The following is a 14,334-nucleotide window of genomic DNA, read 5'->3' on the forward strand; positions in this document are numbered from 1 at the left end:
AAAGAATTGGCATGGTTGGTTCATATCTTAACATAATAAAGGCAATATACAAAGTTCCTAAGGCCCATATAATACTTAATGGAGAAAGACTGGAGGAATTTCCATAGAGATGAGGAACAAGACAGGGTTGCCCTCACTCACCTCTGCTCTTCAATATAGTACTGGAAGTCCTAGCTCAAGCAATAAGACAGGAGAAAGAAATAAAAGGGATACAATTTGGAAAGGAAGAAGTTAACTTAGCTCTATTTGTTGATGACATGATTGAATATGTAAGAGACCCAAGAGACTCCATCCCAAAACTCCTGAAGGTGATTAACTCCTATAGCAAAGTAGCAGGATACAAAATCAATGCAGAAAAATCAGTAGCCTTTCTACATGCAAATGACAAAGATACAAAGAAAGAAATAAGGGACATGGTCCCATTTTCAATACAAAAAAAAAAAAACCTTGGAATAACATTTCTTGAGAATTTTCACATCTGTGTTCATGAGGGAAATCGGTCTGTAATTTTCTCTTTTTTTTCTTTTGTTCTATCTTTGTCTGGTTTTGGTATTAGGGTGATGCTGGATTTGTAGAAGGAATTTGGTAGGATTCTTTCCTTTTCTATTTTATGGAAAAGTTTGAGAAGCATTGGTGTTAGTTCTTTCATGAAAGCCTGGTAAAATTCATCACTGAATCCATCTGGGCCTAGACTTTTTTTAGTTGGAAGATTTTTGATAACTGCTTGGATATCTGTATTTGTTATAGGTCTATTTAAGTGACTAATCTCATCTTGATTTAATTTAAGTAGGTCATATAAATCAAGGAAATCATCCATTTATTCTATGTTTTCAAATTTAGTGGAGGATGTGTTCTTAAAGTATGTACCTATGATTTTCTGAATTTCATTGATATCTGTTGTAATTGTGCCTTTTTCTTCTCTAATTTTATTAGTTTGTGTCTCTTCTCTCTTTCTTTTGGTCAGATTTGCTAAGGGTTTATCAATCTTGTTTATCCTTTCAAAGAACCAACTCTTTGTTTCATTGATTCTTTGGATTGTTTTTTTTGTTTGTTTGATATTAAGTTATTAGCTGGGCATGATGGCGCATGCCTTTAATCCCAGCACTCAGGAGGCAGAGGTAGGAGGATCACCATGAGTTTGAGGCCACCTTGAGACTTCACAGTGAATTTCAGGTCAGCCTGGGCTAGAGCAAGACCCTACCTTGAAAAAAACAAAATAAATAAATAAATAAGTTATTATTGAAAGATGTGTATTTCTTCTTGCCATTTTTCTTGTTTGTAGTTCTTCCAGTTTCACCTTTGCTGTCTTGTATTAACTAGTATTTGAGTATGGTTTATTTTTTCCAGGTCCCTTATATGTGTGCTTTTCTTTCTCTTCAGCATGGAGGATCCTTTCAAGTATTTTCTGTAGAGCTGGTTTTGTCTTCATATATTCCTTTAGCCTGATTGTGAAATGTCCTTACTTCTCCATTTATTTGAATGGATAGCTTTGCAGGATAAAGTAATCTTTGTTGACAGCTGTTATCTTTCAGAGCTTAGAATACATTATTCCAAGCCCTTCTGGCTTTTAAAGTTTGTGTTTAGTAATCTGCTGCTAACCTGATGGACATGCCTTTGTATGTGACCTGATTTTTCTCTCTAACTGCTTTCATATATTTTCTTTGGTTTGTGTGTTTTGTAGTTTAATTGTAATATGATGGTGAGAGGTTCTTTCCTGATTTTTGTCTGTTTGGCATTTTCCTGTATCTGTATTGTCATCACTGTCCCTACTTGGGGGAAGTTTTCTCTAAGATTTTGTTGAAAATACCTGTTACACCTTTGGAATACAATTCTTCTCCTTCTACTATGCCCCAAATTCTTATGTTTGATCTCTTCATAGTGACCGGATATCTTGAAATTCCCATTCATGCTTTCCTATTGGTTTGTCTCTGTTGGACTGTATTAGATCTGCCACCTGGTCTTCTAGTTTAAATATTCTATCCTTTCCTTGATCTACTCTACTGGTGAGACTTTCTATAGAGTTTTCTATTTGACTTACTCTGTTTTTAATTTCTAGCATTTCTGATTTTCCCGATTGGTATTTTTTCATCATTTCTCTTTCCTTACTCATGTTTTGTATTTACCTCCTTATGTCATTAAGTTGGTTTCCTGTGTTCTTGTTCTTCTTTTTTTTAAAATTTATTTATTTTAGAGTGACAGACACAGAGAGAAAGACAGATAGAGGGAGAGAGAGGGAATGGGCGCGCCAGGGCTTCCAGCCTCTGCAAACGAACTCCAGACGCGTGCGCCCCCTTGTGCATCTGGCTAACGTGGGACCTGGGGAACCGAGTCTCGAACCGGGGTCCTTAGGCTTCACAGGCAAGCGCTTAACCGCTAAGCCATCTCTCCAGCCCACCTGTGTTCTTCTTAAGGAGCTTGTTTTCTTTTTTGATTCCTTTGTTTTCTTCATTGATTCCTCTGATATCTTCTTTGATTTCTTTGAGTATATATAACATCTTTTTTAAAAAAATCTTTGCCAGGCATTTCATTTAAAACATTTTCACTGAGGGGTCATTTCTGAAGAATTTATAATTTTTGGTGGGATTGTATTGTCTTGATTCTTTGTGTTTTTTATATTATAATGTAGATATTATTGTATCTTGAGATAGTTTGATACTTGGGTTTTCTAATTATCTGAAGTGTTCTTATCTGTGTAAATCAGACTTTATTTATCTTCAGTGTAGGAGTTTAAGGTGCCTGGTGTAGCTTTTATACTCCAAGAGAAATAGCAGAAGTGACCCTAGGTCTTGAGTTCATCTGCTCCTCATGTATTATAGTAGACTGAAGCAAATTACTGGCAAAATCTAAAAAACAACTAAGCAATATAGACATTGAATCAAAACCAGCATAGAGTATTTATACAAGCATGGGGATTAAACTAAACAGATGATCTAATAAAGCCAAAGTCCCTAAGGGTGTGTGTTGCTCCATACCCTGAAGCCTGTCAACTAGGAGGTTGAGATTTCTAGTCTGAAATGGGTTCCAAGTCAGCCTGGGGCCAATCAATCTCTGCCCCCAATAATAAAAAAAGAAAGACAAAGGCCCTAAAAATTGGGAAACATCAAAGGCAATAATGGTCAACACAAAATCGAGCTTATTTGAGATGTATAAAGCCAACTGAGAATATGTCATTCAAATGTAATACATAACCTTTCCTGACATGGAAAGAGAGATTATCACTTCCAGTGCAGGCCTATGTATCTGGCTTTGTATAAGTAGCCCCTGTTACCTTTTGGATGGCTTCCAATCTCACGAATGCTGAATGACCACCTTGATCTCTCTTGGTGTCAAGTGGCCAGGGATGAATGAGTTCTCCCGACCTTCATAGCTGTTTCTGTTTATTTCCCTCTCTAGGCTGGTTTGGTGTGGCTAGTGTGTCACCGTCTTACCTGGAAGCTCTTTTTTTTTTTAATGCAAGATTGAGAGAGGAAGAGAGGTAGAATTGGCCGGTCATGGCCTCCAGCAACTGTATTCAAATTCCAGACTCCTGTGCCACCTTGTGTGCGTGTACACCCTTGCTTGCATCACCTTATGTGTCTGGTTTATGTGGGATCTAAATAGCCAAACGGGTCATTAGGCTCTGCAGACAAGTACTGTAACCACTAAGTCATGTCTTCAGCCCTGAAAATATTTTTTTAAATACAAAAAAAAAAAAAATAAATAGAAGGGAGAGCAGGGTAGGGTAGCTCATACCTTTAATCCCAGCACTCAGGAGGCAGAGGTAGGAAGATCACTATGAATTCAAAGCTCCCTGAGACTACATAGTAAATTCTAGGTCAGACTGGATTAGAGAGCAAGACTCTACCTTGAAAACCAGGGCTGGAGAGTTGGATTAGCAGTTAAGACATTTCCTGCAAAGCCTAAGGACTCAGGCTCAATTCCCCAGTGCCCATGTAAGCCAGATGCACAAGATGGTGCATGCATCTGGAGTTCATATGCAGTGGCTAGAGGCCTTGGCATGCCCATTCCCTCTCTCTCTCTCCCCACATCTCTCTCAAATAAAATAAAATAAAAAACCCACAAAAATAAATAAATAACAATATAAAATGGAAGCCTGGCATGGTGTTACACACTTTTAATCCCAGAACTTTGGAAGCAGTAGGAGTATCACTGTGAGTTCAGGGTGAGAGCAAGACCCTACCTCAAAACAACAACAACAACAAAATAGAGGAGCAGCTAGTTGGAAAGAAGTGATTCAGTGGAGGGTGATACTAGAGGGGAGAAAGTGGGTGATAGGTGATTATGATCATGGTATATTGTCTGTATGTATGAAGGTTGTCAATCAAAAGTTTTTAAAAATGCCAGGCGTGATGGGTCAAACCTTTAATCCCAGCACTTGGGAGGTTAAGGTAGAGGATCACCAAGTTCAAAGTCATTCTGGGCTAGGGGAGACCCTACCTCAAAAACAACAAAAGTTGGGGCTTCGGGGCATGGTGTCACATGCCTTTAATCCCAGCATTTGAGAGGCAGAGGTAGGAAGATCACTCTGAGTTCTAGGCTACCCTGAGACTACATAATGAGTGCCAGGTCAGTAAGACCCTACCTCAAAAAAACAAAAAGGAAAGAAAGAAGAAAGAAAAAGGAAGGAAGGGAAGAAGGGAGAGAGAGAAGAAAGGAGGGAAGGAGGAAGGAAAGAAGTATATAACAATACAAAAATACTAATTTGAGGGCTGGAGAGGTGGCTAAGCAGTTAAGGTGCTTGCTTGCAGTGCCTGACAGCCTAGGTTTGATTCCCTACTACCCACATAAAGCCAGAGATGTATAAAGTGGCACATGGATCTGGAGTTCATTTGTAAGGGCTAGAGGCCCTGGTGTGCCCATTCTCTCTCTGTGCCTCTCTCCTTATTTTTTTAAAAAAATATAATTTAAATTTTTTAGTTCGAATGAAGGTAACCTATATGATTATCCCAAAAGCCATGTTATTAATTGGAAATCCTTTTGCCAGGGATGAGCTACTTCTTAATGAGTTGTTGGTCAGGGAGGCCTCAGAAGCATCTAAAACAACATAGGCTGTTGTCATTGCTCTTAGTTGCCTACTAAAGCTAGATGGTAAGTCTCTGTTGCTGAAAATAGCACACACTGTGATTGCAGGGAATAGAGAAATCAAACTCAATGGAGCCAGAAGCTTTCTCCTGCTGGCTAGCTGCCATAGTGCCTCGTAGACTGCTGCAGACTAAGAGTCATCATCAGTCTTACACAGCTGTGGGTCCTGTGTTCTCCACAACTGACCTTCCAAGCATGATGTTCCCACCGGTAAAATAATGACATGATTGTATGGAGTAGTCCACCACTTTTTGATTGTAGTAGAGGCCAGCTCTAAAGGAGGGAATTCATGCCTGGTACTGTAAATCTGGTCAAAAGTGAGTGGTGAGGATGGAGATCCGCTATAGTGGGGAAACCTTCTACTGTTGTTACGCTAAATGGGTAGGTTGTAAAGTTGCTTTCTAAATATTATGTTCATGCCCACATATAGTGAGTGCTGCTCTCAACCTTGATCATAAAAGTTTCTTTCTTTCAATAAACTTTAAAAAATAAATAAATAAAAATAAAGGGCTGGCCAGGCATGGTGGTACACGCCTTTAATTCCAGCACTCGGGAGGCAGAGGTAGGAGGATCACCACGAGTTCAAGGCCATCCTGAGACTATATAGTGAATTCTAGGTCAGTCTGAACTAGAGTGAGACCCTACCTTAAAAAACCAAAATAAATAAATAAAGAAAGGGCTGGAGAGATGGTTTAGCAGTTAAGGCGTTTGCCTGCAAAGCCAAAGAACCTCAGTGCGATTCCCCAGGATCCACATAAGCCAAATGTACAAGAGGGTGCATGCATCTGGAGTTCATTTGTAGTGGCTGGAGGCCATGGCCACCCAGTCTCTCTCTCCCTCTCTCTGCCTCCCTCTTTCTCTCTCTCAATCTCTCTGAAATAAATAAAAATAAAGTTTTAAAAAATTCTTTCCTTTTTGGCTTTTTCAGGTAGGGTCTCACTCTAGCACAGGCTGACCTGGAACTTACTCTGTAGCCCTGGTTGGCCTCCAATTCACAGTGATCCTCCTACCTCAGACTCCCGAGTGCTAGGGTCAAAGGCGTGTGCCACTGTACCTGGCTAGAAATTTATTTTTTCAGTAGGTGGAGGTTAATGCAGAGACTCATGGTCAAAAGTTCTGAGAAGAACATAATATAGTGATTTCAGCCCTAAATAGGACATTTTTTTGCCTTTCTTTTTTGTTTGCTTCTCAAGCTAGGGTTTCACTCTAGCCCAGGCTGACCTGGGACTCTATAGTCTCAGGATGGCTTCAAACTCACAGTGATCCTCTTACCTCTAGCTCCTGGGTAAAGGCATGCACTACCACACCTGGCTAAGTAAGGCACCCCGCCAGTGCTCATAGAACGTTGAAGAAGAGGGGCAGGAAGAATATGAAGAGCCAGAGGATGGGGTGGAGCGCTGCCTTCTGGGTACAACATGGCTCTTTCGCTCTTGAACTCACAATAACTGTGGTTACCTGCACAAGACCTGCATAAGGTTGAGTCCATCAACATAAAATGTACTTGGTTTTTGGGCTGGAGAGATGGCTTAGCGGTTAAGCGCTTGCCTGTGAAGCCTAAGGACCGTGGTTCGAGGCTCGGTTCCCCAGGTCCCACGTTAGCCAGATGCACAAGGGGGCGCACGCATCTGGAGTTCGTTTGCAGAGGCTGGAAACCCTGGCGCGCCCATTCTCTCTCTCTCCCTCTATCTGTCTTTCTCTCTGTGTCTGTCTCTCTCAAATAAATAAATAAATAAATATTTAAAAAATAAAATGTACTTGGTTTTGTCCTTCATATGTTATTTGATTGTAGCCTGATTTGGTCCTTGTTCTGAAATTCTTACAGGTTTACTTAATCTTCTGGCATTTGTGTAGCCCCTTAGTTATTTTATTGTCCATGGCCATAATCCGGTTTGGGGCATTTAATATTGTATTGCTCAGGGGCTGGGGAGATGATCCAGTGGGGAAAGTTGCAATTTGATGTGACTGAAGAATACAGTTGATGTGGTCTGATACTCTTATGCACACACAGGTGTGCATGTATACAGGTGTGCAGCCACATACATATATGCCTGTTTAGACGCAGGTAGGTATTGGCCACAGAAGGCTGTCTTCAATAAATAGCCACAAGATGGCAGCATTGTACAATCATTGCAACTGAAGAGCTTGAGTGGATTCTTTTGAATATATTTTATTTATTTATTTTTAATTTATTTGAGAGAGAAAGGGAACAGAGAAGAGAGAGAGAGAGAGAGTGTGTGTGAGAGAGAGAGAATGGGTACGCCAGGGCCTCTAGCCACTGCAAATAAACTCCAGATGTATGCACCACCTTGTGAATCTGGCTAGGTAGGTCCTGGGAATTGAACCTGGGTCTTTAGGCTTTGCAGGCAAGCACCTTAACCACTGGGCATCTCTCCAGCCCAAATCTGAGTGGATTCTTGAAGATTCCTTTGTATGACCATACTCCAAATTCTATTAGATAGATGTCTGCTTTTGTAGTTTATCTTTATTTTTTTCAGTAGAGTCTCACTGTAGCCCAGGCTGACCTGGAATTCACTATGTAGTCTCAGGCTGGCCTTGAACTCACAGCAACCCTCCTACCTCAGCCTCCTGAGTGCTGGGATTAAAGGCGTGCACCACCATGCCCCAGCTTTTGTAGTGCATCTTAATCACAGCATAATTAGCAGTTCTTTTTCCCAGGGTGTTTGGGATTGCATGGACTGGAGAAATGAGAAACCAAGGTTTTGAAGTGAGAAAAATCTGAGTTCAAGCCCAAGATGGACACTGATTCATTTAGTGCACTTGGACCCGTGGGCCTCAGCTGTTTTATCTAAAAATTTAATACAATTAAGTTACTTTCACTATGAAATCTTTTTATAACATGAACTAATATGCATAAGAATAATATATAGGGGGGAGAGATGGCTCAGTGGTTAAAGGTGCTTGCTTGCAAAATAACAGCTCAGGTTCAGTCCCCTAGTACTCACATGAAGCCAGGTATACAAAGTGGTACATGCGTCTGGAGTTTGTTTGCAGGGACAAGAAGCCTTGGCATGTTGTCTCTCCCTCTCTCTTAAAATAAATTTTTACAAAGAAGAAGATTATGTAAATTTTTATAAATACTGTGAAACAAAGTAAATATTGAAAGTAATTATTGCCTTAGCATGGAAAAATTAACCAGAGTAGATACCTTGTAGAAACCCAATATTATCATGTTGGTCAGAAGAAAGGTCCTAAGGCCTTTGGAATAGCCTAGAAATTCTTATTTCTGTTTCCTATGACACATTTAAAGCCTATGGTGCTCTAGTGGAAACAAATTGAGTACACGAAAATCAGTTGCAGTGACGTCATAGTCGTAACAGGTTTTTTAAATTTTATTTTAGGCACTGAACAATAATTGTGATGTTCCTATTTCATCTGGCAGTCTGTTTCCTTCCATCAGGAAAATTAGAGAAAGTCACCTTTGGCATTCATTGCCTAATAATAAATGCAGCAAAGTGTATTCCCATGACACTTATGGTTTAAACAAAGTGTTCTTGAATATCCTATTTCAACAGAGGTGGAGCTATGCCATCAATGACATGGGGTGGGACAGTAAAATATAAACTAAAGGGAATGGCAGAAGCTGGGCTTGGCAGTGAACATCTTTAATCCCTGCACTCTCAAGGCAGAGGGAGGAGGATCGCTGTGAGGCCAGCCTAAGGCTATATAGTGAATTCAAGGTCAGCCTGGGCTAAAGCAAGACCCTCCCTCAAAAAGCCAAAACAAAAAAAAAATTAAAATTAAAACATTGTCAGGTGTGGTGGTGCATAACTTTTTAATCCCAGCAATTGGGAGGTAGAGATAGGAGAATTGCTGTGAGTTCAAGGCCAGCCTGGGACTACAGAGTGGGTTCCAGGTCAGCCTGGGCTGGGCGGAGCTGGGATAGAGTGAGGCCCTACGTCAAAAAAAAAAAAAATATATATATATATATACATATATATATATATATATAAAATAATATATATATATTTTATATAAGTATATATATATATATATATATATATACACGCACACACACATATGTACATATATACATGAGCTTCATATACACTAAATGTGCTAGCAGGTAAGTAGAAAGGGTCTTAAGTGGATCATTTGCCTACCTAAACAGCATAGATAAGAAGCACTTTTAGGAATTCAGATCAAGTTTGAAGCCTGCCAGGAAGTAAGGAGATAGTTCACTACAAAGTACTCTTAACTGTGAAGGACTTTTTCAATCTAAACTTTTTTTAAAGATTATTTATTTATTTATTTGAGAGTGACAGAGAGAGAAAGAGGCACAGAGAGAGCGAGAGAGAGAATGGGCACGCCAGGGCTTTCAGCCACTGCAAACGAACTCCAGACTTGTGCGCCCCCTTGTGCATCTGGCTAACATGGGTCCTGGGGAATCGAGCCTCGAACCAGGGTCCTTAGACTTCACAGGCAAGCGCTTAACCGCTATGCCATCTCTCCAGCCCCTCAATATAAACTTTTTTAAGGCTTTGTGGATTAAGAGCCTACAACCCAAAGGTTCTTCCCCATGCCCCTCCCCATCATAACTCTAGCTCTGTTCACTGCAGAAAGTTCTTTTTTTTTTCCAAGTAGGGTCTCACTCTAGCCCAGGCTGTCCTGGAGCTCACTCTGTGGGCCCAGACTAGCCTGAAACTCACACCTATCCTCCTATTCTCTGCCACCCAGGAATTATTACTTTTGTGGTTTTTTATTTAAAGATCATTTATTAGAAAGAGGGAGAGAATGGGCACACCAGGAGGACATCTGTCCACTGCAAAGAACTCCTGCATGCACCACCATGTGCATGTGGCTTACGTGGGTACTGGGGAATCAAACCTAGGTCCTTAGGCTTTATAGGCAAGTACCTTACCCACTAAGCCATCTCTTTAGCCCTTTTGTGTTGTTTTTTATTTATTTACTTGAGAGAGAAGGAGAGAGGCAAAGAGAGGGAGAGGGAGAGAGAGAAAGAGAGAGAGTGCCAGAGCCTCCAGCTGCTGCAAATAAACTCCAGATGCATACAATACCTTGTACATCTGCTTTACATTGGTTCTGGGGTATCAAGTGTGGGTCCTTTGGCTTTGCAAGCAAGTTCCTTAACTGCTAAGCTATCTCTCTCCAACCTTTTTTTTTTTTAAATGTTTTTTACTTATTTATTTACTTGAGAGAGAGAAAGAGACAAAGAAAATGGGCACACCAGGACCTCCAGCCACTGCAAATGAACTCCAGATTAACGCACCACCTTGTGCATCTGGTTTAGGTGGGTATTGGAGAATCAAACCTGCCTCCTTAGGCTTTGAAGGCAAGCACCTTAATTGCTGAGCTATTTCTCCAGCCTCCCACCCCTCAGGGTGGGCTCGAACTCTCAGCAATCCTCCTACCTCTGCCTCCCAGGGCTCAGATTAAAGGTGTGTGCCAACCTGCCTGGCTCTAGAAATCCTTTTTATAACTGTGTTCAGCTTATCTAAAACCAAATGAAGAAGTTCCTCCCCTTTCTGAAATAAGTGTCTATGCCTTCTAGCATTGGCATGAAGACTTGAGAGTTAACAGGATGTGTTTCAAGACCCAGCTTTCCTCAGGAACGGCAACTCAAGCATCTTCCAAATTTAGTGTCACAAAGGATAGATGAGCACTAATGAGTCACAAGGAGAACAGTTTTAACACAAAGGAGGAGAAGAGGGACCGAGAAAAGAAAGAGACACAGAAATTTCCGAAACTCCAAATTAGAAGACTTCAAATAAAAATTGCTACCATAAACATTACATAGTGCCATGCAACACAGAACATTTCCAGGAGTTAGTGGTTCATGTGATTAAAAGAGAAATACTAAAAAATAATTTGGTAATCTAAATATTGTCAGGTCAGTCTGACCAGCAAGCTGGGAGTGGGGTAGAGAATGCAAATAAATTACAGCAGATCATCTTTTTTTTTTTAAATCAAGGTAGGGTCTCACTCTAGCACAGGCTGACCTGGAATTCACTATGTAGTCTCAGTCCTCAAACTCACGGCGATATTCCTACCTCTGCCTCCGAGTGTTGGGATTAAAGGCGTGTGTCCCCACACCTGGCTTTTTAGTAAGGTTTTTAATGAGTGCATGGAAGATCAGTGATGTGTACTCTATCCCTGTTAGGCCATATCTCTGGCTTTTCATGTATTATACATGCAGAATGTTCATTCCAGACAAATGACAAAAGGAGGGGTTGATGATTATATGTCAATAAAAATGTTAAAATAGCCAGGTGTGGTGGCACTCACCTTTATTCCCAGTGCTTGGGAGGCTGAGGTAGGAGGATTTCTGTGAGTTTGAGGCCAGCATAAAAGTACATAGTGAATTCCAGGTCAACCTGAGCTAGAGTGAGACCCTACCTCGAAAAACCAAAACAAAGGCCAGGAGTGGTGGTGCATGCCTTTAATCCCAGCACTCGGGAGACAGAGGTAGGAGGATTGCTATGAGTTCGGGGCCACCCTGAGACTACATAGTTAATTCCAGATCAGTCTGGGTCAGAATGAGGTCCTACCCTGAAACACCCCCCTAAGAATATTTTAAAAATATTCCTATAGCAAAAAATATTTATTTGTGAGCAGATTGAAAGAATATAAGCACACCGGAGTCTCTTGTCTCTGCAACTGAACTCCAGATGCATGCACCACTTTATACATCTGGCTTTATGTGGGTACTGGGGAACTAAACCTGGGTCAGAAGCCATCGCTGAGCCATCTCCCCAGACCTTATTGTTGGTGTGTGTGTGTGTGTGTGTGTGTGTGTGTGTGTGTGTGCGCGCGCGCGCGCACGCCTACTAGGGCCTCTTGCTGCAAATACCAGAAGCTTGTGCCCCTTTTTGCATCCAGCTTACTTGGGTGGCTTGGGAATTGAACCTGAGCCAGTAGGCTTTGAAAGCAGGTACCTTTAGCTTCTGGGCCATTTTCCCAGCCTGAATCCTTCTTCTTCCTAACTAGCCCCACTTCTACTTTAAGGTTTGTGTGTGTAAACACATGTCATATCTCTGTGTGGGACTCACTGATTAATCAGGGTTGCTTATATGAGCATGGGTGGTGGGTATTTCCCAGTGGAAAGACAATTTAGCATTGACTGCACCACTGAAGAAAATGTCTCCTTTCCTAGTAACTATTAGCTGCCAGTAATTCCTCAGGGAGAGGTAGAGGGGTGCCTTCTGAGCTCCTACACCACTCATGGCAGAATGCTGATGTGCCCAGTCTCGTGCAGGTCTTGTACATTTTTTTTCATGAGATAGGAACTGACCATCAACTCACTTTGTAGCCCCAGACTGGCCTCAAATTCACAATGATCCTTTTGCAGAGATTAAGCACACACACACCACACCTAGCTCAGGTCTTATTCATGTAACCACAACTGCTGTGAGCTCTTGAGTGTAACAGCTGAGCCTTATCTGGAAAGCTGTTTCACAGCACTCTTCCACACCCAATGGCTCTTATGTTCTTTGTGCCAGCAAATAGTGGCTTCCTTCCTAGAAACTGTGACCTCTCAAATCACAGGCTTTTGACCAGTTTTTTTTTTTAAACTTTTTTTTTGTTGTTTTTAAATTTATTTATTTGAGAGCGACAGACACAGAGGGAAAGACAGATAGAGGGAGAGAGAGAGAATGGGCGCACCAGGGCTTCCAGCCTCTACAAACGAACTCCAGAAGCGTGCGCCCCCTTGTGCATCTGGCTAACGTGGGACCTGGGGAACCGAGCCTCGAACCGGGGTCCTTAGGCTTCACAGGCAAGCGCTTAACCGCTAAGCCATCTCTCCAGCCCCAGTTTTTTTTTTTTTATACCAGGCATGAATTCCCTGTCATGAAGAGTGCCTCAAAACCAACCAGACAGTAATTGATTACTACCAAAAATTATGGGCCACTATTGCATCAATGGGCACATCTTGCCTGGCTGGTCACTTATGTAGCATAAGATACATTTAATATAGACTTTAAAAATATATTTTAGCTGGGCGTAGTGGCACACACCTTTAATTCCAGCTCTTTGGAGGCAGATGTAGGAGGATCGCTGTGAGTTCAAGGCCACCCTGAGACTACATAGTGAATTCCAGGTCAGCCTGGGCTAGAGTGAGACCCTACCTCAAAAAAAGAAAAAGAAAAAGAAATTTAATCTAGGCATGGTGGTGCATGCCTTTAATCCCAGCACTCGGGAGTCTGAGGTAGGAGGATGGATGGCTGTGAGTTCGAGGCCAGCCTGAGTGTAATTCCAGTTTAGCCTGAGCTAGAGCAAGACCCTACGATATATGTGTATGTGTGTGAAAAAAAATATATATGTATGTATACACACACACACACGGCATGGTGGCATATGTCTTTAATCCTAGCACTTGGTAGGCTAAGGTAGGAGGATTGCTGTGAGTTCAAGGCCACTCTGAGACGACATAGTGAATTCCAGGTCAGCCTGGGCCAGAGCAAGACTCTACCTCAAAAAACCAAAATTATAAAATAAATATATATATTTTAGGGACTAAGAGATGACTCAGAGTCTAGAGGCACTTGCTTATGAAGCCCAGGTTCAATTCCCCAGCCACCCACATGGAGTTGGACTCTGATGTGCATCCCCCATGCATGCAAATTAAAAGAAAACACACACATTTATACATATGTATACATACATATACACATATATACATATGTATATACATATATATATATGTGTGCGTGTGTGTTTATATGTATGTATGTATGTATGTGTGTGTGTGTGTGTGTGTGTGTGTATATATATTCTTTCTGTTTTGTTTGCCTCTTTCTCTCTCTTGAGCCACTTTGTGGAACTGGATTTATGTGGGTACTGATAATCATACTTGGGTTATTAGGCTTTATGGGCAAGCACCTTTTTAATCACTGAGCCAACCCTCTGGTTTTGTATATATACATTAGGGGTATATATTAGGGAGTAGGGAGATGGCTCAATGAATAAAGCTTTTGAGCAAGTGTGAGAATAAGGACTTGTAAGGACCTAAGTTCAGAACACTAGCATCCACCTAAGGGCCAGGTGGATCCTATCACTTGGGATGCAGAGATAGGGATCCCTGGGGTAAGCTAGCTAGCTACTGGCTGAATGAGTGAGCTCTAGGTTCAACTGAGAGACATTGCTTCAGTAAATGAAGCAAAGAGTGATGGAGGAAGACACTTAAAGTCAACCTCTGGCTCAGTATGTATGCACACATACATGTACTCACATGCATATACACACATGGTGTCCACACAAAAGAAACAAAAATGAAGA

Source organism: Jaculus jaculus, chromosome 13 (genome assembly GCF_020740685.1).
Source record: "Jaculus jaculus isolate mJacJac1 chromosome 13, mJacJac1.mat.Y.cur, whole genome shotgun sequence".
In the NCBI taxonomy this organism is placed as follows: Eukaryota; Metazoa; Chordata; class Mammalia; order Rodentia; family Dipodidae; genus Jaculus; species Jaculus jaculus.